This window comes from Solanum pennellii, chromosome 6, assembly GCF_001406875.1.
Source record: "Solanum pennellii chromosome 6, SPENNV200".
NCBI classification, from domain to species: domain Eukaryota; kingdom Viridiplantae; phylum Streptophyta; class Magnoliopsida; order Solanales; family Solanaceae; genus Solanum; species Solanum pennellii.
Window position 1 is genome coordinate 14,063,935 of NC_028642.1, and position 27,614 is coordinate 14,091,548.

The following is a 27,614-nucleotide window of genomic DNA, read 5'->3' on the forward strand; positions in this document are numbered from 1 at the left end:
CTTTTGTCCAATCTCGAAATTGATCTTATGAATTGATTTGTTTATGATTTCTTTTGGATAATATGAATATAATAACATGTATTATAAAACAATTATGTTATTTCTTGATGGACTGGTCTAGTGTGTAAAAGATGACCTTTTCCCCTTAACCCTAGGTTATGATCTTGATATGAATTGTGTAGGGTTGGTTCAATTAAATTGTTTATTGGTTGAATTAATACTAGATGATGATATTGTATCAACTATAAATTGATTGAGGTGAATATAGTCCTAACATGCTAGTTCTTGAGTAATTGATCTAGATTATGATCTTGACCTAAGCCTTTTATCTTAAGCTATTATTTAGTGATGGATTGTGATATAGTGATTCAATTAGTCTTGTTATGATGTTGGTTATTTTCTTTTGATGATGTTACAACCATATTGGGTTGAATTAAGGCTTGATGGTAAGACCTTGATGATGAATTGAGAAGGAAACTTGGTAGTCTTTTGATCCTAACTCTTTACTTAAATTATTGTTACTTGTGGTTAAGTGAAGATGTCATATTGAATCATGCCTTGTATTAGGATTGATAGGGTTGGTATGATGTTGAATTGAAATGTCTTGACTATGGTTTGTGAGGTTTTGGATAAGATGTAGATGTTATAAGGATGGTGATGATTTACCAATGTGCCTTATTATGATGTGACTATGTAAATGTGCTAACTTCACATGTATGTACTGTAATGAAAGGAATAAACTCATGCAATTCTTATTGATCTATGATAATGATAATTATACAAGAGGTATAACTTATGACTTAAATTAAGTTATGATTATTAATAAAGGTATCAAAGAATTTTCCAAAGGGACTTTAGTTTAGCACCGAGGGAACTAGAGTGCGGCGTGTCCCTTCCCTCATCGGGAATGTAGGATCACTAATGTACTCTTGAGATTGGAGACTATAATGCAAGTAGCATAACAATGGTACCAATTATATATCATAGTTCTTGAACTATGTTGCCCCTATAGGAATATTAGCCAGTGGATCCACGTAGTTGCTATGTTCATGTTTTGGTACTACCTTGGGAAGTAGTCCACATTCCTTAAGTGTAGGGTTATATGACATCGGATTCAACATTAGCTTAGGTGATTTATGTCGGTTAAGGCAATATATTCCCAAAAGGTAAAATGAACTAAAGGATTGAAGTCTAATTAAGATAACCTAAGAGGTTTAGCTTAGTCTAGGTAGGGGTATCGGACTCTACCTATACATTGCACTAGTTAGCCTTAAGGGGAAGTCTTGGAAAAATGTTCTTCTGTATGTATATGCTTATAAATATAAATTATATTTATATGATTGTCTTTTATGCTAATGACATTATGTGATGTTGATTACTCTTATGAACATGTACTCGGTCTATGTGGCTAAAGTATGATATTATGTGCTCTTAATGTTATGTTATGTGAAATTGGGCATTGGTTATGGTTCTTGCTAGGTTTACTTGATTACGTATGGTTATGGGGCTTTTTTTAGTCATTGCACTAGTATACTTAAAGAGGGTCATAAGTAATGTTAGTTATGTTGAAACATACTCTTATTCATGCTAGTGTTGTTATAACTTAATGATAGAGTTATTTTGACTGTGTGTTCAACTATATGATATGCATGTTGACTTTACTAGACTGTATTGTTGATCTTGTGATGTGCATGCCTATGAATTACTGGACATGTCTTATTGATTGGTATGGTCTTCTTGAATTTGCATAAGACTTTTCAAAGTAAATTGCATACCTTTATGAAATACCCCTTTTTAGCATAATGTCATGATATGTGTGCATATGGTCACATACTTAGTACAACTGTTGTAATAACCCCATTTTCTCGCTTTTCCCAACATTTTAGGTTCCGGACGTTGAAGGGCTTTTGAGACGACTTTGAAGGAAGACTTAGAATTCTCACTCATCCAAGTTGGGTTGTTCCTCACTTTCTGAGGGCAATGCCAATATCAAGATTATTGAGTTGTTTTAGTATTAAGACTCTTATGTTGTTTCCCTTTATTTTGAATACTATACATTGTATGACCTATATGTGGTCTTGTTAGATTGATGTATGGGCTAGGCCCAAATTATAAACTCTTGTTATATGGTTATGAGATGTGACATGATTTTTGAGACTATGTTCTCTTCTATATATCTGTGTGCAATAAAAGTAAAAGACTATGTAATTTTCCTATACTAGAGGTCTATATATACTCGATATAACTATTATGTACATATAGAGGTCTATGTAAGCCTCCATGTATAAGTAATGAAAAGTTTTTTAAAAATTTCTGCATTTTTAACCTATGAATGTAATGATGTAAGTGAAGAGGCTTGTCTTACGCCTCAAAGAGGACGACGACACAAGTTATGTCTAGGGGGTGCTCCCCAGATTTGACAAACTTGGTATCAGAGCATGAAGTTTAATATTTTGAGTAAATGTCTCTCTCAACCACGTCTATGTAGGTTTGTATTAATATTTCTGAAGCGTATCACACTTATGAACAGGAATCTATCTGATCCTTAGGATACTCTCACTTTCTTTGGAAGTCCAATGTTGTGCCTCTAGAGTTTTAGCTCTATGTACTTTTAGAATCTAATCCTTTTATTGTGATTATAGGAACTGAATACTCGAAGGAACGCAACATGAATACTTGAAGAAGAGATGGACAATGCGGTAGTTCTTCCCCGTGGTGATCAAGTTCCTCCTCTTGAAGAAGGTGCTAATGATGACCAAGCCCCAATCAATCCTCCTCCTTTGACGAATGTAACATAAGGGCCGCTCTCTGTCAAAAGGCCCAAGCCATCACTAATTAAGTTGTAACACCCCGTAGACAAAACACACCAAAAATTAGTTTTTCAGAAAAATCTGCAGGTGCTACCAACTGTGGCATCGACAGACCATAGCCTGAACCACGGTCCGTCCTTCACAACCGTCAATGGGATCAGAAACTCCCAAAAATTTCAGCCTAGAAAAATTGGTTAAGTCTTGGACGACGGACGGACTTACGGTCTGTAGGTCAAATGACGGTCCGTAGTTTGTGACCGTCGATCAAGAATCCCCTCAACCACTCTTTGACAAGAGCTATGGATGACCAACATGGTTCGTAGGTGGACCTACAGTCCGTAGGTGGAAAAGTTGCATCTAGTTAAGGGGAATACAATTGGGTCAACTTCAAATGATCATAACTCTTAGCACAAAATTAATTAGGTCTTCCTTGACCTACCCACAGATAGATAATTGAATTATTTTTGCACCTCCACCAACCTTGCTAAAATCAGACTTCTGAGTAAAATGTTATGCCCATTTTAGTGAAGCCCTGTCGAACATGCCCTCACGACGGACCCAACGACGGGGCATCGAGCGAACGACGGAACGTCAGTCTTGGCCGTCGTGAGGCCCGACAGCAACCTTCCCAGGGGTCTTTTTGACCTTTACCACTCCATTTAAACCCTAAGTTACGTCATTTTGATCCTAAATCATTAGAGTTTAGTCAGTTTAAGCCTAGTAACATAATTAAAACATATCCAAGTCAAATCATTAAATCAAAACATAGAAAATTAGAAGCAAGAGAGGAGAAAAAAATTTCAAGAACCCTAGTTCAAGAACGCCACAAGCTCCAGCAGTTCCAGCCCCGAAACTTAAGTATTTTTCTGTGGATTTCACCACTAGGTATGTGGGATTTCACTAGTGGGTGCCTTTCACCCATTAGGTCCCTATTTTTCATGTTAGATTCTTGATTCTCTTATCATGATTAAACGTAGGGTTTATAGAACTTTGATATAACTTCATGAATTTATTAAATATATGTTCCAAATCAAATTATCATGTTATTAGTCAGATTATCGCAAGAATTTCAGAACCTAGCTTTGTATTTTTTTGGTTATTGAATTACACATGCTAGGTCATATATTTCAGACATTTCAGATATACATGCCTCAGTTATAAATGCATAATTACCAGATTAATTGTTGCATTCTCAGATTGCATGTTCAGTTTCGAGCTATCTAGTATTTATAGAAATTCAGATATAATCAGTTAATTTACAGAATTCATTGGGAGTAGCATAGTACCGAGTTGGACTAGGGTTGAGCGTACCCAATAGTCCCAGAACTACCAGCCTAGTAGGTTCCCCTATGTGGACAATCAGTTTAGTGATCACGCCAGCATGCCTTTATACCTTTGGCAGGGTATATTGGGTCCTCTCGATGGTGCGTATACATCGGACTCCACATTTAACTCATGTGGTTTTATTATTGGTTATTAGTAGCTTCCACAGTTTTGTCAGACTCTCTGCATTGACCATTTATCAGTATATTCAGTATTCAGTTTCTGCATGTTCTAAAATGGTCATTGCATCTAGTTAGCTCAGAAATGAGCACATTACGTTCAAATTATTATACTTGTTTTTGTTCTTGTTCAGTTATGTTTTATTTCAGCTTTACTCTATACTACATGCTCAGTACCTTTCAAGTACTAACGCATACGTTAGCTACATCTTCTCGTGATGTAGGTTCATGTTCTCAGCATCCAGATCACGCATAGATCAATTTCCCGATCTCCAATTCAGCAGATTCAGTGGTGAGTCCTCATTCTCCGAGGACAACAGTCATGAGTTTCATTTCAATCTTTAGTCATTTAGTTTCAGTTTTTGCTAGATTTAGCTGTGATTATCCATGTATTTCTAGTCTAGTTTAGAAGCTATTTTCAGACATAGTTAGATTCAGCCTAGTATTGAGTTAATATTTCTTTTGTATTAAACTCATTGTTTTAAAATATCTCAGTTATAGAATATGGGTATTCCCCATCTTTTCATTTTAAGTATGATTTAGCTTCTGCAACGGTTTATTATCTTTAGTATGCTCATGATCATGCCTGCAGGGTTAGCATGGGATCACTTGTTGTCCTAGGTTCCGTGACTGCGTCTCGGGGGTAGCTCGGGGTGTGACAACACTTGGTATCAGAGCACTAGGTTTAAGAGTCCTCAGATGTCTTACAAAGCCGCACTAAGCAGAGTCCTTTTCATAGGTGTGAAGTTCACCACATCTAATGTTAGGGAGGCTATAAAGTGTTTTGGGACAAGCTTCACTTTCTTGTTACTCTTATCGTGCGTAAGGTATGATCATATTCCATTTTTAACTAGACGTTCTACGTTTCAAATCATGCCTCCTCGTAGATCTAACGATGGGAATGCGAATGCTAGGAATGCAAACGCAACTCCTCCAATCCCAGATCAAGAAGTCTCCAATGCTGAGTTCAGGAATGCCATATAGATGTTGTCTTAGTGTATGACCCACAAGAACAATCGGGTTCATGATCCTATGAATGAAAATAGTGGCAACAAAAAGGGTCCGTGACTTTATTAGGATGAATCCGCCTGAGTTCTTAGATTCGCAGACTAATGAAGATCCTTAGAATTTCATACACAAAATCAAGAAGATCTTTGAGGTAATGCAGGTTACTAGGAATTATTGGGTTGAGTTGGCGTCATACCAGGTGAAAGACGTATCTCATATCTGGTACACTCAGTGGAAGGAAAATATGGGTGCAAATGCAGCTCCTATTACTTGGGAGTGATTCAGTGAGACTTTTATCAACAGGTTTTTCCCAATAGAGTTGAGAGAAGCAAAGGCCCAAGAATTCATGAACTTGAGGCAGGGAAACATGACAGTCCAAGAGTATGGGCTAAAGTTTAACCAACTCTCCAGGTATGCTCCTCACAAGGTTGCTGACTCCATGGATCAGATGAATAAGTTCTTCTATGGAGTATCACATTTGGTGAAGACATAGTGCAGAAATGCTATGTTGCTGGGAGATATAAACATCTCTAGGCTTATGACTCATGCTCACCAGGTTGAGGGTAATAAGCTTAGGGAATAGGCTAAGGAAAATAAGAAGGCTAGGATTGGGAACTATGACTATTCTCATCAGAAATCGGGTGGTGGAAATCGCTCGTAGGGTCAGCAAAAGTTTTCAGCTCCAACCCCTTTATCATCTAGTGTTCCATCCTCCAAGAATAGGTATGACAAGAAGGGCAGAGCACCAGGCTCTAAGTCTCAAGGAACTTTTTCAGGCACCAACACTTACCCCATTTACCCTAAGTGTGGTAAGAACCATCCAGGCGTGTGTCTTGCAGGAAAAGAAGGATGTTTTGGATGTGGTCAGTCTAGTCAAAGGTTGAGGGACTATCCTTCTAGACTGGGTCAAGGAGGTGGTAATGGTAGAGCTCAGTCTACAAATTCTGCAGCACCAACAAGTCGCTCAACTCAGCTGGGTAACTCATCTGGTACAGGTGGCGGTCAACGCCAGAACAGACTTTATGCTCTTCAAGCTCGCCAGGATCAGGAAGGTTCTCCTGATGTAGTCACTTGTACGTTATGAGTCTTTGACCTTGATGTTTATGCATTGTTAGATCTAGGGGCTACTCTTTCTTTTGTAACTCCTTATATAGCAGTCCAATTCAGTGTCAGTCCAGAAACTCCCTTAGAACCCTTCTCAGTCTCTACTCCACTCGGTGACCCAGTTATAGCTAGAGGAGTATAAAGAAATTGTGTTGTCACAGTCTCTTAGAAATTCACCTCAGCAGATCTAGTAGAGTTAGTAATGGTTGACTTTGATGTCATTCTAGGCATGGATTGTTTACACTCATTTTATGCCTCAGTCGATTGTATAACTAGGATTTTTCGTTTCCAGTTTCCAGACGAGCCAGTCTTAGAATTGTAGGGTAGTAGCCTACCGCATATTGGTCGATTTATTTCTTACCTTAAGGCCAGAAAGATGATATCTAAGGGTTATCTCTATCATCTAGTTCGGGCTAAGGATTTTAGCCTTGAACCCCCATCTCTTGAGTCAGTTCTTGTAGTCTGTGAATTTCCAGAAGTATTTCCAAAAGATATACCCGGGGTTCCTCCCGAAAGGGATATCGTCTTTGGAATTGATCTCTTTCCAGATACCCAGCCTTTTTCCATTCCTCCTTACAGAATGGCTCCAGCAGAGCTTCAGGAATTGAAAGAGCAGTTGAAAGACCTTCTAGATAAGGGTTTCATCAGACCTAGTATTTCACCATGGGGTGCACCAGTATTGTTCGTAAATAAGAAAGATGGTACTGTCAGAATGTGCATTGACTATAGACAGTTGAACAAGATCACAATCAAGAATAAGTATCCCATCCCCAGGATTGATGACTTGTTATACCAACTTCAGGGTGCTAGTCATTTCACAAAGATAGACCTCAGATCGGGTTATCATCAGCTCAGAGTCAGAGATAGTGACATTCCGAAAACAGCTTTCAGAACTCGGTATGGTCATTATGAATTTGTAGTTTTATGTTGTTTGGACTAACAAATGCTCCTGCAGCTTTCATGGATTTGATGAACAGAGTGTTCAAACAGTACTTAGACTTGATCTTTATCGTCTTCATTGATGATATCCTCATTTAATCTAGGAGTGAGGAAGAACATGCAAGTCATTTAAGAGTTGTTCTGCACACTCTTAAAGATCGCCAGTTATTCACTAAGTTTGGTAAATGTTGGTTTTGGTTGCAATCCGTTGCTTTCCTTGGTCACATTGTATATAGCAAAGGGATCCGTGTAGATTCACAAAAGATAAAAGCAATGAAACAATGGCCAAGACCTACCTCTGCTACAGATATCACAAGATTCTTAAGTCAAGCAGGTTATTATAGAAGGTAGATGGAAAGATTTTCATCCATAGCCTCACCATTGACTAGGTTGACTCAGAAGATTGTCAAGTTTCAATGTTCAGATGATTGTGAGAAAAGCTTCGTAGAATTTAAAACTAGATTGACTACAACTCCTGTCTTGACGCTACCGGAGGGTTCAGATGGTTATGTGATCTATTGCGATGCATCAAGAGTTGGCCTTGGTTGTGTGTTGATTCAAAGAGATAAGGTTATATCTTATGCCTCGAGAAAGCTTAAGGTGCATGAGAAGAACTATCCAACTCATGACCTCGAGTTTGTAGCAGTGGTGTTTGCACTCAAGATATGGAGACACTACTTGCATGGTGTTCATGTAGATGTGTTCACTAATCATAAAATGGGCTCACCCAGAAAGAGTTGAATCTTCGCCAGAGGAGATGGCTTGAGTTCTTTAAGGATTATGATATGAGTGTGCATTATAATACTGGAAAGGCAAATATAGGGGCCGATGCTCTTAGAAGATTATCTATGGGTAGTGTAGCCCATGTTGAGGAAAAAAGAAAGGAGCTAGTGAAGGATGTTCACAGCCTTGCTCGCTTGGGAGTTCGCCTTATGAGCATATCAAACAGTGGTGTGACAGTTCAGAATGGGGCAGAATCGTCTTTGGTAGTGGAGGTAAAGGAAAAGCAAGAGAGTGATCCGATCTTACTTAAACTATAGGGTGCAGTCAATAATCAGAGAGTGGAGGTTTTCTCCCAAGGGGGAGATGGTGTACTTCGCTACAAACGTAGATTGTGTGTTCCTGATGTGGAAGAGATAAGGAGCATATTCTTGCAGAAGCTCATAACTCCAGGAATTCTATTCATCCAGGTGCCTCTAAGATGTACCGCTATCTGCGGGAAGTCTATTGGTGGAATGGCATGAAGAGGGATATAGCAGACTTTGTGAGTAAGTGCCCCATTTGCCAGCACGTCAAGGTAGAACATCAGAAACCACGAGGTATGAATCAAAAAATCGATATTCTTACTTGGAAGTGGGATGTGATTACTATGGATTTCTCGCTTTTTGGCGGTCAAGGCTACATATTCGGCAGAGGACTACGCCAAGATTTACCTTACTGAAATTGTGAGGTTGTATGGGGTTCCTTTGTCTATCATCTCAGATAGAGGTCCTTAATTTACCTCTAATTTCTGGAAGTCATTTCAAAAAGGTCTTGGTACTCAAGTTAACCTTAGTACAACATTTCATCCATAGACGGATGGGCAGGCAGAGCGTACCATTCAGACCTTAGAGGATATGTTGAGAGCTTGTGTGATCGATTTCAAAGGTAGTTGGGATGATCACATTCCTCATATTGAGTTTGCCTACAATAATAGCTATTCCAGCATTCAGATGGCCCATTTTGAGGCTTTATATGGGAGTAGATGTAGATCTCCTATTGGTTGGTTTGAAGTAGGTGAAACAGCTTTGATAGGGAAAGATTCAATCCTTTATGCTATGGAGAAAGTGCAACTCATTAGAGATACAATTAAAACAACCCAAAGTCGTCAGAAATCTTATGCAGAAATAAGGAGAAGGGAACTAGAGTTCCAAGTTGACGATTGGGTTTTTTTAATAGTCTCACCTATGAAAGGGGTGATGAGTTTTGGAGAGAAAGGGATGCTCAGTCCTAGATATGTAGGCCCCTACAAGATCTTGGAAAGGATTGGCAAGGTGGTATATGAGTTAGAGTTGCCAACAAAATTAGCAGTAGTGCATCCGGTCTTCCACATCTCACTCTTGAAGAAGTGCGTGGGTGACCCAGCCTCTATAGTGCCATTAGAGAGTGTGGCGATGAAAGATAGTCTTTCTTATGAGGATGTACCAGTTGATATTTTTGACCATCATGTTAGAAGGTTGAGAAACAATGAATTCGCTTCAGTCAAGGTTTTGTGGAGGAATCAGTCCATAGATTGAGCTACTTGGGAAGCAGAAGCAGCCATGAAAGCCAAGTATCCTTACCTTTTTCCTTCCGATTCCACTCAAGCTTGAGGTAATAGTTCCTCTTCAGTTTTACAGTCATTCATGCGTAAATTTAGTTTTAGAATAATGTTCCCTAAGTTTGTACTTTCATTTTTAGCGTAATTGCATGTACTGTGAACTCAATTCAGCCAGAACTCAGTTCTCAGTGTTTAGTAGTGGGGTTTGGATCTCTCTCCTCTATTTCAACTACTTTAGTCTTAATTTGAGGACGAATGTTCCCAAGGGGGAGATAATGTAACACCCCGTAGCCAAAACAGACCAAAAATTAGTTTTTCAGAAAAATCTGCAGGTTCTACAAACAGTGGCATCGACGGACCGTAGCCTTAACCACGGTCCATCCTGCACAACCGTCGATGGGATCAGAAACTCCCAAAAATTTCAGCCTATAAAAATTGGTTAAGTCTTGGACGACGGACGGACTTACGGTCCGTAGGTCAAACGACGGTTCGCAGTCCATGACTGTCGTTCAAGAATCCCACTATCTGACAAGAGCTATGGATGACCAGCATGGTTCGTAGGTGGACCTAAGATCCGTAGGTGGAAAATTTGCATCCAGTTAAGGGGAAATGCAGTTGGGTCAACTTACAATGATCATAACTCTTAGCAAAAAATGAATTAAGTCTCACATGACCTACCCACAAATAGATAATTGAATTATTTTCCATATCCACTGACTTTGCTAAAATCAGACCCCCGAGTAAAATGTCATGCCCATTTTAGTAAAAGCATGTCGAACAGGACCTCACGACGGACCCAACAACGAGGCACAGGGCGAAAGACGGACCGTCAGTCCTGGACGTCGTGAGACTCGACATCAACCTTCCCAGGGGTCTTTTTGACCTTTACCACTCCGTTTAAACCCTAAATTATGTCATTTTGACCCTAAATCATCAGTTTTAGTCAGTTTAAGCCTAGAAACATAATTAAAACATATCCCAGTCAGATCATTAAATCAAAACTTAGAAAATTAGAAGCAAGAGAGGAGAAAAAAGCTTAAGAACCCTAGTTTAAGAACGCCACAAGCTTCAGCAGGTCCAGCCCCGAAACTTAAATATTTTTCCGTGGATTTCATCACTTGATATGTGGGATTTCACTAGTGCGTTCCTTTCACCCATTAAGTCCCTAGTTTTCTGTCAGATTCTTGATTCTCTTATCATGATTAAACCTAGGGTTTCAAGAACTTTGATATAACTTCATGAATTTATTAAATATATGTTCCAAATCAGATTATCATGTTATTACTCTGATTATTGCATAAATTTCAGAACCCTAGCTTTGTACTTCTTTAGTTCTTCAATCACACATGCTAGGTCATATATTTCAGACACTTCAGATATACATGCCTCAGCTATAAATGCATAATTACCAGATTAATTGTTGCATTCTCAGTTTCGAGCTATCCAGTATTTAAAGAAATGCAGATATAATAAGTTAATTTACAGAATTCATTGGGAGTATCATAATACCGAGTTTGACTAGGGTTTAGCGTACACAATAGTCCCAGAGCTACTTGCCTAGTAGGTTGTAAGTCCACTATGTGAGCAAGCAGTTTAGTGATCACGCCAGCATGCATTTATACCTTTGGCAGGGTATATTGGGTCCTCTCAATGGGGAGTATACATCGGACTCCACATTTAACTCATGTGGTTTTATTATTAGTTATAGTAGCTCCCACAGTTCTGTCAGACTCTTGGCATTGACCATTTGTCAGTATATTCAGTATTCAGTTTCAACATGTTATAAATTGGTCATTGCATCTAGTTAGCTCAGAAATAAGCACATCACGTTCAGATTATTATACTTGTTTTAGTGCTTGTTCAGTTATGTTTTATTTCAGTTTTACTCTATCCTACATGCTCAGTACCTTTCAAGTATTGACGCATACGTGCGCTACATCTTCTCGTGATGTAGGTTGAGGTTCTCAGCATCCAGATCACGCATAGATCAATTTCCCGATCTCCAGTTCAGCAGATTCAGTGGTGAGTCCTCATTCTCCGAGGACAAAAGTCATGAGTTTCATTTCAGTCTTTAGTCATTTAGTTTCAGTTTTTGCTAGATTTAGCTGGGCTTGTCCCAATATTTCTAGTCTAGTTTAGAGGCTATTTTCAGACATAGTTAGATTCAGCCTAATATTGAGTTAATATTTCTTTTGTATTAAACTCATTTTTGTAAAATATCTCTATAGATATTCCCCATCTTTTCATTTTAAGTATGATTTAGCTTCCGCAACAGTTTATTATCTTTAGTATGCTCATGATCATGCCAGCAGGGTTAGCTTGGAATCACTTGTGGTCCTAGGTTTCGTGTCCGCACATTGGGGGTAGCTCGGTGCGTGACATAAGCACAAGCCACCACTACTCAAGCTAAAGCCACGACGACCCAAGCTAATAGGGAGATTGTAACCCGAGCGAATCAACAAATTACTGCCATGGCCTCCCGCTTGAGGGACTTCACGAGAATGAATCCCCCTACTTTCTATGGGTCCAAGGTTAAAGAAGACCCGCAAGAGTTCATTAATGATATTTATAAGACTCTCTATGCTATGGGGGTTGACTACTAGTGGAAGGCCGAGTTAGCCACTTACCAACTCAAATATGTGGCCCAAACTTGGTACATCCAATTGAGGGACAATAGGCCTGTAAGAGGTGGGCCGGTGACTTGGGAAGATCTGAAGAAGAATTTTCTTGATAGGTTCTTTCCAATGGATAACAGGGAAACCATGGTGGTGGAGTTCTTCAATCTTCACCAACGAGGTATGAGTGTGCTTTAATACTGTTTGAAATTCACTAAATTGTCAAAGTATGCTCCTTCCTTGGTTTCGGATACTAGGGATGAAATGAACTGCTTTGTGACGGGAGTTTCAGATGACTTGCAAGAGGAATGTCATTCAGATATGCTACATAAAAATATGAACATTTCTTATCTTATGGTGCATGGTCAACAAGTAGAAGAGGCAAGGGCTAAGAGAAAAAATTGAGATCCTAAGAGGGCAAGATCTTTTGATGGTGGTTCTTCAAAGAGTAGGTTTGATATCCAAGAAAAGCCTAGGTTCAAGAAAATGATTTCTAACCAAGTTCCTCTAAAATTTTGTAAGGATCGTGATGATAGGGTGTCTAACCCTAAGCCTCATAAAGCGTAGAGGTACTAGTTCACCAATCAAGGAGCAAAATTATTGTCTTTAGGGGACGAATAATTGATTTGGTTGCGGTAGAAGTGGGCACAAAGTTTGATATTGCCTAAAAATGATGGGTCAAGACAAAGAGAGTCTAAAAGCAAGTCGTTCTAAAGATGCTCCTAAGAAAAGTATCTAGTATGCACTTCGCTCAAAGGGTGAGCAAGAGACTTCTCCCGATGTGGTGACCGATTTATTTAAAGTCTTTTCCATTGATGTGTATGATTTACATTATCCGGGCGCTACATTATCTTTTGTTACTCCGTTGATAGCTAAGAAGTTGTAAATTTTGCCCGACATTCTAAATGAACCTGTCATAGTAACTATCCTTGTAGGTGAACCGATGGTTGCAAAAAGGGTATATATAAATTATCCTATAATGTTGCCAACTGGAGTTACTCATATGTAAGTAGTAGAACATGATATGTTTGATTTTGATGTCATATTTGGTATGGATTGGTTGGATGCTTTCGTTACCTCTATAGATTGCAGAACAAGGGTGGTGAAGTTTAACTTTCCAAATGAACCCGTATTATAGGTGAAGGGGGGAAATTCTATTCCTAGAGGTCATGTCATTTCTTGTTTGAAAGCTTATAGGATGATCTCTATATGGTGTTTATTCCATATAATAAGAGTCAAAGATTTAGACGTCGTAATTATCTCATCGAGTCGGTCCCCGTTGTGAGGGAATTTATGGAGATCTTTCCTAATGATCTTCCCTATATCCCTCCCGAATGGGAAATTGATTTTGGTATCGACTTGTTACCTTGATACAAATCCCATATCAATTCCTCCTTATCGGATGGATTCGGCCGAATTTAAAAAGTTGAAGGCTCAACTCAAGAATTTACTAGAAAAAAAGGCTTCATTCGACCTAATATTTAACCATGTGATGCTCCGGTTTTTTTTTTGTGAAGAAGAAAGATGGTTCCCTTAGAATGTGCATTGATTATTGCAAACTCAATAAAGTCACTATTAAGAACAAGTATCCTCTCTCTCTGATTGACAAGTTGTTTGACTAACTCCAAGGGGCCAACCACTTTTCTAAAATTTACTCAAAGTCGGGGTATCACCAACTAAGGGTGAGAGGTGAGGATATAGCAAAAACAGTATTTCCAACTAGATATGGTCATTAGGAGCTCTTACTAATGTTCTTTGGTGTCAATAATGCCCTAAAGGCATTTATGGATTTTATGAATAGAGTGCTTCAAAGTTACCTAGATTAATTTGTCATTGCCTTAATTTACGAGTTCTTAGTATATTCAAAAAATTTGGGTGAACATATGGATCACTTGAGGTTGGTGTTACAAGTACTTAAGGAGACTAATGTGAGGTTTGGTTGATTTCGGTGGCGTTTCTTGGTCATATTAGCTCTAGTGAGAAAGTTGAAGTTGATCCAAGGAAAACAGAGGCAGTGAAAAATTGGCCTAGACCACTGACTCCAACAGACATTTGGAGTTTCTTGGGTCTAATGTGTTATTATCGGAGGTTTGTAGATAGTTTGGTGTTCATTACATGTCCCTTGACTACTTTGACTAGAAAGAGTAAGAAGTTTGAGTGGTCAGAGGCATGTAAAAGAAGCTTCAAAATGTTGATCAATACCACAAAATCTATATCTTCCCTAACAAGAGTAATTCTTAAGACTGATCTAGGCAAGATACAAAGTGACCATTCATATGCCCCCTTCACATCTTAACTAGAAAACCCTTAACTACTATACAAAAGTACTTATTCCATTAACATAATTCTTACTTAAGTTAAGTCTTTAAATTAATTAGTTTATTTATGAGACATTCCACACATAAAGGACATTCAAGTAATGGTCTTGGACAAGACCTAGGGATTCTGAATAACACCTTCAAAGCCTATTGTGCAATGTCTAGATAGCGTCCGATACCACAACCTAAACTTCATAGAACTTCTCTAATGCTAGTAAATATCCCATATGATGAGAATAAAAAATAACATACATTGACCATGATAGCTAGACATGGAATCTTGTGTTCTAACCTACTCCAATGAGGGTGTTCTACTTGACAATGGTAGAACTTAGACACATCCCATGTAGGCACATGGTTAAGGAATATGACGTGCATGCTTTGTAATCTAGTCTTATTCTTAACTAGAACTACTTCCCTTATCATAATCACTCAGTGCTAGCCTTCTTTATCATAGAGTAATTCACACTTAAGTTTCACATAAAAAGGATCCATAAAAAGTTCATAACCCAATCACATTTACCCTACCAAAAAGGTCCTCTTAAGACTACCTTCCAATGACGAAAAGAAGCTCATGATGACTTCTCTTAGGATTAATATGATTTTGTTCCTGCCAATTAACATTAATTTCATCATTCCATTACTTTGAAGGATACTGTTACGACTTACGACTTCAACATTCGTAACATGACCACTAGGTTCAATGTTTCACAGAAAAGACCCATTTAACTTCATTTAAGTTCAGATGTCACTCATACATTCAAGACTAAGAGATGTAACATCCTAATTCAACAAATAAAATATTCATAATCATATATACATAAAGTAATGGACACAAGTAAACCAAGACAAGACATCGCATACTTTACTTTACTCATAAAACATGCCATTCTAGAACACATAAATATAACCATATCATCTTCAAGTAATCCTATACACTATCATAACATCATGAATGTGAACAAAATAGACTTATATAGTCAATTATAAATAACCAAGAATCAACCCTAAGACTATACACACAAGGTCAAAGTCATAGTCTAGCATGATCACCTAACTAGCATTGATAGAACAACACATATATGACTTCACGTTGCTTAACATTTAGATAGATATCATCATACTTCACATAATAAACTACAAAAATATCCATATTACTTTCATGTAGTGTCGATGAAGTCCATGATCATCATATTGCATAAAGTAACGCCGACAAGGCCACATCAATTTTCAAGTAAACACATAACACCGCCACCATAAATGGACCATACAAATCAAAATAGAGTTAAAGTATAAACAACATCAAAATAAAGTAAATAGGGCAGCGTACAACCGCTGCATCCTCAACACCTCAATTCGATGCTAAATCATCCAAATCAATATCATAAGGCCCTTACCAATGGCCATGAACATCAGTTCAACATAAAAACTATAATAATAAATGAACTAGGTCCATTCAATGTAAATTAATCAATATAATACAACCTAGATATCACTTGAATACAATTATTACATCATTAGGTAGCCCATAGAAATCTACTCCATAATTCATATACTATTGTCAACATCAAGTAACCCATAACTTAGTCAAAAACTAGGTTTCATCCAATTATTGGGTTCATAGGTAATTTATGTAAAAATAATCAATAAAATATCAATTAAACTATTATTCAATGTTTAGAAAGCATTAATTCAAGAACCCATGATAGAATTATGAAATTTGGAAAATTCAACTTGAAAACAGTAGATAACATCTTTAGAATTGGGGCTCCTTGATGAAGAGAGTTTCAAGGATCAATATACATACCTTGATGAGATAATTTTTTACTTTGATGAACAGTCTCCACTCAATTCATCACACCAAGCTCTTTCTTGACTTTTAACTTCAAAGATTCATAAGGAATTTGTAAGGGATTTGGGGTATTGATTTACAAGAATGAAGTCTTCAATGTGTTTATGACTTATATACTCACTTAAAATACCCAAAAGACCCTTTTGGAACCTCCAAACCTTCTATCTGCAAGTAGGGTGAAATTAAAACTTTACCCTTCAACAAAATAGTGAACCTGCGCATAACACAACTTCACAGACGGAAGGTCCATCGACGGCCCATCGACGGCCCATCGACGGCCCATCCCTTGACCAACGGACCGTCCTGTTGGTCCGTGGTCTGGGACTGAGGCTTCTTTTTGGCCTCTCCTCTCCCACTACTAAATCCTAATCGATGATCCACCACCAACGGGGAGTCGACTGACCCACTGGGCGTCGATTACCAGCCATTGGTTGGGTTGTCTTGGGCAGTCTTGGGCATCACTTTGGGTCCTTCCTCAAGGACCCTTGGGTGGTCCTTGGGGATGTTTGACTTTATGTTTCCAACCCAAACATGATTGTATACGAGTTTAGCACCTCATACATGAATTTCATCCAAAACTAAGACATCAAACTCAATGAAACATGGTTAGACATACAATGTCGTTTCAAGGCACATCTTTCAAACGTCATGGACGTTCTTGGACGTTTTACCTCCAAACTCCAAGAAACATGACACACTGCCTACATATGATATAATAACTCAATTAAGGACCTTATAAGATCATCTATCAAGCATAAAATCACATATGAGGCACCTAGATGACTTAGTCGTCGAACGTCTTGGTCGTCACTTGATGTTTGACTTCCAATGCACCTAAACTCCTAGACACTGAATCAATACCATGTATTAGACCTATTTAGGATCTTATAACATCAAGACCAACATGTTAGGATATAGTTCACCTAAGTCATTTTCGGGGTGTTACACCAACCATGGAGTCCCCATAGAAATCCTTCAATTGTGAATTTCAAATACCCCAATCTAGCTAGGGTTGTGATTGCATTGTGGGAAGGGGTTGATTATGACTCCAATGTAGTTGATGGCATTCAATTATATTTGAGTTATGTTTGTGTAAGTATTATATGATTATTTCATTTGAGTTCATTGATAAACCCTAATATAAGTTGATAAAGGTGATCATCGTGGGTTTACGCCATTGTAGGCAAGGTTGAATATTCTAAATTAATCTTCCTATTTAAATTGTACTGAATATTAATTGATCATAGTTATTATAATCTAAATATGTATAAACATATACTTGATTGAATATGAATTATCTTGGCTTATATCTTTAGAATTTAACATATATGATCAATTAAGACATGAATCACCTAGTAATGAGATGTGATCAAATCACCATGGAATCTTGGTGTAAAGAAGAGATTAAGAAACAAACCATAGATTAGGAATGGTGATAATGATGGCTAGGGATTTAGGGTAAGGCTAATGTGATTACTTAGTGATGCTAAGGCTTTGAGAGTAAAGGCTAAAAGAGAATATAAGTCCAATAGGTTTGATTTTGGTGAACGACCTTTACTAACCATACCTAATTTTCGAATAAGCTGGACATGGATTGAGTGTTAACAAGTAACCTTGGGGTGTATTCTTGTCAACAAGTGGATATGGTAAATGAGAGGGAGTGTCACACAATATAGGGTCAGACTCGATGAAGAAAGAAGAGTCACATCTAGTTGATGTGAGGACTATCCTAGTTAAAGGGGGGAACTCTTACATCGTAATTTGTGGATTTTCCCAAAGTTAGGTCTCATGAGCTGAGATCCTTCACCTAGTTGAGTTAAGGTTTATAGTGGAGATCTCCATATCTGCTGAACTAAGACACACTTCAAAGGCATCTCATAGTGTTTAAAGCATAATGAACTATGATTTACTTAAGGAAGTAACTCATAGAGTTCACGAGTGTAGATGAAGTTAGACATACCAAAAGTGGTATCTCATAGTGTTCAAAATTATCGGTGGAATATAACATTCTTAAGATTGCATCTCATAGGGTCCATGTGATGGAGGAACTTAGACATTGTAAAAGAAGAATCTCCCAGGGTTCAACTTAGTAATGAACTAAGATGTTCTTGATAGAGAGTACCTCATAGGGTTCTAAAGATAAAGAAAATAACTAGGGTCAAAACAAAGAAGAACTAGTAGTAGGACCTAAATGCAATGCTTAACATTATTAGTAGTATGGGATTCTATGATTGCATTGCACAAAGTATGACTTAGGTTAACTAAAGCGGTGCCTTGGCATATGATTGAACTAGATTTTACTTTCCTAGTTATAATTGACTAAAGGTGAGAGATTCTTTAGTTAAGTGAGTGAACTAAATAATGAGGCCAAAATAGGGTGGATATACTAGGATGACTTCAAGTTTATGCTTAGTTTTAAGGGTAGTATGGGATACTTTTCATGCATTGAAAAAGTGTGTCCTGGGGTTACATAGAAGTATGGTGCCCTTATGGCATAGAGAAGCTATAGAGTTGACCATGCATGTAGACTATGAATAAGATTACTAAAGAGGGATACTTGGGTTAGGTAGTATTATGGGATGTTACTTTTGCCTTTCACTTGTATGCTTTTGAAGTTACTTCAGAATGGTTTCATCATGATATGGATGACCAAGGGTCAATTATGTTAATATGATTATGACTTATCTCCTATGCTCATTAATTATGTCTTATGTTGACTTATGTTAAGATTAAGCTTATGTTCGAGACTATGATATGATTGTGATGATTATGTTATGACCATGTTATTATCTGTTATGCTTATATTTTATGTTGAATAATAATTTGAGATGCTTTTATTATGTTGTACTGTCTTTCATACTTAGTACCTTTGTACTTACACATATTTCTTGCATTCTAACCAAATGTAGAATTGGATCTTTGAGTTGCTATTGGAGGCTAGAGTTTCAAAAATCTTTGGAAGTTTGAAGATCTTGGTGAGTCCTCATAGCTGCTGGGACGACATTCACTTACCTTTATGTCATTTACTTTTATGTTTAAGACTTTGTATGGGATATACTCAGATGACTATTATTCTTGAGTACTAAATAGATGGTTTTGAGACAAAATAGTTTCAAAAGACTTTCGTTTGCGATTTATAAAAATGAATTCAATTGTATATCTTATAGTTGTAAACTTCCATATTTTCGATTATATTATGTTATGATTATTCTAAGGTCTTGTATGAGACACCTTCGGGCTCAAGTACACCGTGTTACGACTTATGGGTGCTCTCGGGTGGTGACAAACATGTTACTAAACATAAGGTTTTTGTAAAATATAAAGATCTCTTGAGCCAGGTGTAGGTAGAGTCTTATTTATTGGGATGAGTCGCGACACATTCCATGAATAGTAAGCTATTGGATGCTCAGGAAAAATCTCACTTCTACATTCTCCAAGTCATGCCATAGATCTATAACCTATCTCTTTTATCCCTTATCTTTTGATCTTTAGCATGTGACCGTCAGATGGGTTTATGCTTCTAGGAGTGAGGAACAAAAGTTGGTTGTGATGCCAATTATGGCTATGTGATTTGGTAGATTTTGATATTATAGTGCTTGATGTTGTAATTAGTATGAATGTTTCTTCATTGTTACCTTTATGTTATAAAGATGTTTAGAAGGATTGAGTGGGCTTACTCTCAAGGGGGAGATAGTGTGCCTACCTAATAAGGTGATGCTTACATTATGTTTAGTTATTGGTAGGACCCGACCTTGTCATGATGGGTTGTTAAAGTATGTTGATAGATTGGTGTAATAGGGTGTTTAAGTAATGCCTAGATGAGTTTTAGTAAATACGCTCCTCTATGAAGGGTAGAAGTGTAATTCACCATGATATATGTATCACCTTAGGTGAAGGATATCAAATGTAAGTGATTCTTAAAAGGAGTTAGTATAGGGTTGCTCCAAAGGGGGAGTTAAGGTTGTTGGGTATCCTTGATTTGCATGAGGTAGGGTTACTACATATTTTCACCTTAAGAGTAGTAGTGACTATGATAAGTTTAGTACAGGTTGCTAGAATCATGTAAGATTATGAGTTGTGTTAGTGAGATTGACTTAAGGATAAGGTTACAAGTAGGTAGGTTAGCAAGATGCTTCTAATGGTGGGGGTGTGGAGCCTCAAAAGAAGAATAAGTTTTAAGCTCTCTAATCTAGAGCAAATCAAGAGTGGTCTCCTCATGTCCTTTATGGTATATGTTTCCGCTTTAGTAAATTTCCACATTTAATGTATTTATGACTTTTTATGTTGGATTTTGAATTTATTTTATCCAATATGATGTTTAGAGAAGTTTGATTGGGCTTGCCCATATGTGGGGGATAGTGGGCCTATCTATTGGGTTATTATTTGTCTTATGTGTTCTCATGATTTCCTTATATGCATGATCATGAAAATGCTTAGGTCTTGTTAAAAATGACTAGTATGCATTGTTTCCTTATGTTGTAGTGCATTTATAAGGACTTGCATATAGACTTCATGATTTATTTATGATTATTCCCTAGTTTTGAGTTGAAAGATTGCCTCAATGATAATTGATTTATAAGAAGTAATTTCTATTTTAGGCTCCAAGTGTATGTGTTGAGCATTTTTTAGCTAGGAGATGTTAGTTCCTCCTTAAAAATGATTAAATATATACTTGATGCATATTTTGTTGGTAAAAGTAGTCCAGGAGATGTTAGTTCCTCCTAAAAAATTATTAAATATAAACTTTGATGCATAATTTGTTGGTAAAAGTAGTTCTTACTCCCTTGTGTTGCATTATATGTGGTATCTTGGAATTTAAGTTCTTTCATAAATATGTGCATTAGATGTAATTCATGCATAATGTTCTGATAATTTATATTTTACGCTTTATAAAGTGTTTTGAGTTTCATACGAGAACAAATGTTCCCAAGGGATATCCCATAGAACCTAGTAAAACCTAGGTATTGTCTAATGGAAGTATGTAGGTGAAGCTAGAGAAGCACATGTCAGTTTATAGTGAAAACTATTTTAAATGATTTAAAATCGTTATGCAAGTTTGGTTAAGGATTTTGGAAGATAAACGTTAAGAAACGATTATAACGCTTGGAAACTAGTAAGTTGAACTAGTGATATTAACTAGTGTGTTCTAGGTTTTTGTAGTGAACTTGTGAAGTGTTGATGAAGGTTAAAATAAATATAAATGGTTCCTATACATAGATGGACATAATTAGCGGTTAAACATTTGGGTACGACCTCCCAAGGACCACCCAAGGGGTCCTTGAGGAGGACCCCAATTATTGGTTAAAAGGTTGTCAAAACAGCTTTGCGTTTCACGGCTAGTAGACAAATTTATGTCCTATGGGTCATGGTCATGTATAATGCACTCTAATGTGGAGTTTAAGGTTCAAACGCGGATATAAGTCCAATCTACGGTCTGTAAATGACCACGTCGTAGGTGCTGACAGATTTTCAGCTTTTTGTTTTTAGTTGAGTGTATGAGGGTTAAGTTGGTTACAAATTAGGGGTTAATCTAAGTAGGTTGATAGGTTAGTTAACCACCTAAATAATCTTAAATAAACCCTAAGATAATCATTCTAACAAACTTAACTAAATACCCTAATACTCTCTCCAAAAATCATCTATCTAGAATTGAAGACGAAGAGAAGGGATAACGGCAATAACTATAGTCGAATTCACCATGGATTCAAGCTTGGTTTAGGGAACTTAAGTGAGGTATGTGAATATTATTTACAAATGGGTTATTCAAACCATGAATCCCCCATGAAAATACTGCAATTATGAATCCAAATACCCCAATCTAGCTAAGGTTGTGAATGCGTTGTGGGTAAGGCTTGATTGTGATTCCAATGTAGTTAATAACATTCAATTTTGTTTGAATTATGTTTTTTTAAATGATTATAAGATAATTTCATTTGAATTCCTTGATGAACCCTTATCTAATTTGATGAAGGTGATCATTGTGGGATGATGTACTGTGGTTTCATGGTGTTTTCAATGCTTTTTGCTTAACAATTGTGTGTGTCTAGATCCCTTCTTGTAGTAGTTTAAACAATTTTTTTGCAACAAAGATGTATAGAATAAAAACACAGAAAGAAGCTGGAAAATAGTGCAGAAAGATGACCTACGAAGGCCATCGACAACCCGTCGTTCAATCGACGGTCCATAAGTGGTGACCGTCGATTGCAGTTCAGATCAATGGAAAATCTCAGGTAAATATGACCAAGTGTGGAACTATGGAAAGGATAGACGGACCGTACTAGAAAATCATTAATTTGATCTGAGTTAGTTCAAGTACCCGAAGTTTGAGAAATTCTTAGGATAGAGCGATGGAGGGCATCGGAAGATTGTAGGAGAATTGACGGACCATGATGTTGTTCCTTCGATTTATTCATAGAAGGTGCCAATCTGAAGGAGAGAAAAATATTCTAAGTCTGGATTGACAGAGTTAGTTGACGGACCTTAGGTTGTCGATCAATGCCGCGTTTTCCAACAAACTTTCCTCATTTCAATTCCTTTAAATTTAGGACAATGTTTTCTATAAATAAGCTTTAAAAACTAATTTTGGTGGTTTAGACATTGTTAGTATTATTATTTTTTTGTTTTGGAGATTGGTTTTTGCAATCTTTTGCAATAATTCAATTTCCGGATTTGGTTTGAAGATTTATCTTGCGATTTCAAGTTGATTTTCTGGGTTTATTCTTATTGTTGAAGTAAGTTCATGATGTATTCCTTAAAAATTATGAATTGTGATCTTGCTTGCATGGGTAATTATATCCACAACTAGGGTTGTGGTGTAAGATCCCCAAAAGGAGTTAGGGTTTCTAGAGACTTTATTGTTCTTATAATCTTGTTAACATATTAATAATGTGTTTTAAAGTATTTTTGGGTGATTTGAAGTCATTTGGAAGTCAAACCTCAAGGGATGACCAAGACGTTTGACGACTAGTTACCTAAGGGGCTTTATGTGTTTTTATGTGCTTATGTTTGTGTAATGACCTTATGAAGTCCTTACATGATTGATAATGTTTTTTTATAGGCATTGTATTTAGTTACATGAGGTTTGGAGTTTAAACGTCCAAGAACATCCTAGACGTTCGAAAGATAGTCTTGAGACATGCATATGTGTGTCTTGATGGTGCATAGCATGTTTGGACGTGTTGCATTTTATTGTTTTGGGTGAAAGTAATGTGGAAGGTATGCAACATGTTAAGGTTCATATTTACTTTGGAAATGACCGGGTATGACTTCCCAAGGGCCCCTCACAAGGGCCCACAATAAAGACCCAAAGGCTCTCGAGACAATGCCTTGGCAGTGTCAATGGACGAGCTCAAATGACGCCTCGTTGGTGAATGACACCCCTTTAATGGGGAGGCGTTGATAGGCACTTAGCCTGGAGAAGGTTTGGCCACATCAAAGCCTCAGAACCAAACGACAGAAGGCATATAAAGGTCCGTCGATAAACCAACGCCCCGTCATTAGGTCTGTCGATGCAAGCTTTGTGTTAGTACTTGCGCACTGTTTAATTAAAGGGGTGAATGGGAAATTCACCCCACGTCCCAACCTGAACCTACTAGGTTTTTTTAGTTATTTTTGGTTGTATTTAAGAGATCAAATACGTGATTAACCCATTCCCAATCCTATTCACTCAAAATACACTTTCCCTCCATAACCAATTCTCTCTAGAAACATCCATTGAAGGTAAAGCTCAAGGACAGTTTGGAGATAGTTTTTTTGTATGGATTATTCATCAAATTTTAGAGGTTTTATAATATATAAAGGTATGGTCATCCTTCATCTATATTTAATCTTCCATCTAGAGAGTTCTTCTCAAAGTTTTCAAAGAGAAAAATATTATCAAATATCTTCTTCTTCAATCTAGCCATGGGTTCTTTCTCAAAACATTTTTTAAGGTTTTCTTATGATGAATTTAAGTTAACATGTTGATTGTAGCGTGAATTTTCATCCGATTGCATGATGAACCCGTGATCCCTTCAAACCATCGTTTTAGCCTAAGTATGGGCTTTAGGATCTTTAATGTATATTAATTGAATTGTGATTCTAGCTTGTTGAATTACTTGTATCTACTGCCTATTACGTGAATTGATGAGGAATTATGTAATATTGAATCAATATGGATTGATGCTTGAAGAACTTGATCTCTACTTCTTAATTATTGTAAAGTATGACAATCACTGTAACCTTGCCTCTACTTTGAGTGAATGTGGGATTCAATTGTGTAGGAATAATTGTATCTACTTCCTTACTCGGATGTCATTAATGAATTGTATATAAGTGATCCATGTGGATCAAGGTTAGATTATCTTATGTTCTTCTATCTTCCATGGATTCTTAATAAAGCATGTTCACTTTAATATCGACTATATGACAATTGTAGTAGGATTTCGATTATGCAAAGATCATTGTAGCTACTGCCTTAGGTTGATTTTATGGAAGAATTGTGGGTATGAATCTTGTATTATCAAAGTAAAGGAGTCTTGGTATGAATTGATCTAGGTTCTTCTAGCCTATAAAGAGAATGTTGTATAATATATAATATGATCTAAATGCTTGGGTAGATGAAGCATGATTTCGTTTGAGTAATGATCTCTTTAGCTACTACCCTACATGTATGTTGTTGTAAAATTATTATTGATGATCAATGAAAGTAAATCGAGTTAAAGATCTATGTTGTTGTACTTTCTAGTATGTTGGTGATGTGTTGTACTAGTTTGTAGCTTAGTCTTGTAGTATCTCATGGATGACCTCATATATGAATATTATACTTTAGATACTGACCTATACTTGAATTTTTTATGAAATAGTAACAATGGACAATGAATACAAAAGGATAAAAGATTTGTAAGAATTGCTCTACTATTTTATTCCTCTAATTCTCTATAGTATTGTCCATGAAGCCTTGTATGGAATTGTGTGGTATGGTCCACTTATGGTGGTGGTGTTTACTTTATTGTTAATATATATATGATGTGATCGTGGCCTTGAAGGAAAATTATATTACGAATATGTGTTGGTGATGATCACCCAATGTGAAACCTCTTGCCTAGTTTCCTATTATAGTTGTGATCTAGGTTTTATGGCCATTTGTGTATGCATGTGTATGACTGTCTTGGGGTTTGATTAGGTTCTGAATGACATGAGTATAAATTATTAATGATCCCTTACCTATGTACCCCTATATGAATGTGTGAATAGCTAAGATTAGGAGTCTCAAAGTGTAATATGAAGTTAGCTTGCCTCCGATGCTATCTCGTATTGTGTGTTCGATACTTGGTTGTTCATTATTGTCTTAAGAGAGTGGATGCCTCAAGGTTTTATTGATAGCCATTATGTGATCATGTTGACCAATGTATACACACAGTCACACATTATGTATGCTTACATTGTAGTAAAGAGTCATGGTGTCTTATGAAAGGTTGATCTCATACTCACTAGTTGACTACTACTAGAATGAAAGGTAAATTTATGTGAAGTATGTTATTTATTCACTCTAACAAGGATGACTTGATAGGTGTAATAATGTGGTCAAGGGTATGGGACCTTGTTTATGCAATTGCACATGTGTACCTTGATAGGATAGTTCCTAGGTTTGGTATCTATGTAGATGAAAGTGAATGTATGAACATGTTATTAATATGTCTTATATGCTATAATGCGAAGTATGTGGCACGATGAAGTCTGATTATACCAGTGTCTAAATGTGTTTAATTGAAAGCATGGCTCATATAGTTTCACTTTTACACATATTCATTAATGAAGTAAATGATTGAATATGTGTGGTCTAAAGGTTTTATGTGAAAGGTTTGCTCACATATAAGTGATTACATATGATATGTCCATGTGAAAGGGTTTATCACATGATATAGGTTGATGAATTCTCATATATGAACTATGATCTAAGCATATGAGGGGATGACTCTCCTAAGCCTAATTTATAAGGTAAAGTTAATAAAAGGCTTTTCAATAAAGGGAAGTTAGCTTAGAACCGAGTGAACTTGAAGTGAGGGGTGTCCCTTCCCATTGCAGGAAGGTCGGTCACCATAATCCTCATGAGGTGGATAACTACAGTGCCTCAATAGGCATAAAGAGGGTTTCCAAAAGTGAACAATCACAACGCCCCTATTAGTATAAAATGGGTTTTCACATATATGCCTCCAAGTTCCATAACTACGCTTGCCACATAGAATCTAGCAAGTGAATCCACTAGTATGCTAGCATGTGTTAATGTAATATCTTGGCTAAGTAGGAACACCTTCCATTGGTGTAAGGCTCTACAACACCAAATGCAATGTTTAGCTCCCATGCTCTTAGTGTCGGTTAAGGCTATAGTTTCCCTAATGTAAAATGGAAGATGGAAGTAAAGTAAGGACTCTAACTAGTATAAGCTAAGGTATGTTTCTTAGTGTAGGTGGGGGGATTGGAATTCACCTATGCAATGCACAAGTTACTCTTGAGGGAAGGCCGACGAAGGTGTTCTAATGAATGTCTCTATGTATATGTTGCTTATGTATGTATTTGTAGTAATTGTCTACTTTTTGTAATGAAGTGCATGTTATGAGTCCTAATAGATCTACACTATGGGGTGTTGTCCTATATGCAGTAAATAGTGTCTTTTTTGTATTTTGTAGAAAAAGTCGTGATAGTTACTATTTGGTTACTATTCATGAATAGTAAATGTCCTAATCATGAATAGTAAAGGTCAAGTTACTGTGTAAATAGTAAGAGTCAAGTTACTGTGTAAATAGTAAGAGTCGGTTTGTAACGTCTATATAAGAAGCATTTGCTTCATTAATAAAATATACTCCATCCTTCTCTCAATTCTCTTCTCTCATTTACAATATAAACGCTTCCACCCCACATTGGTATCAGAGCTAGATAATTAAATAATTATGGAAAACAAATCAACTATGACAAACAATCCACAAGAACAGGTATACCATTTTATATTCATGAGTAGCTAAATTAATTTATTCCTGAAAATCTCTTGTTAATTATAATTGTTTATCATGTTTAAATAATGTTCTAATAACCATCTTTAGAAAGTTTGCTACAGAAATATTCTTGAAAAAAGTATGCCCAGACTATGCCATCCTAAGGTTGAAACCGGTAGGCAGAGAAAGGCCGTTTA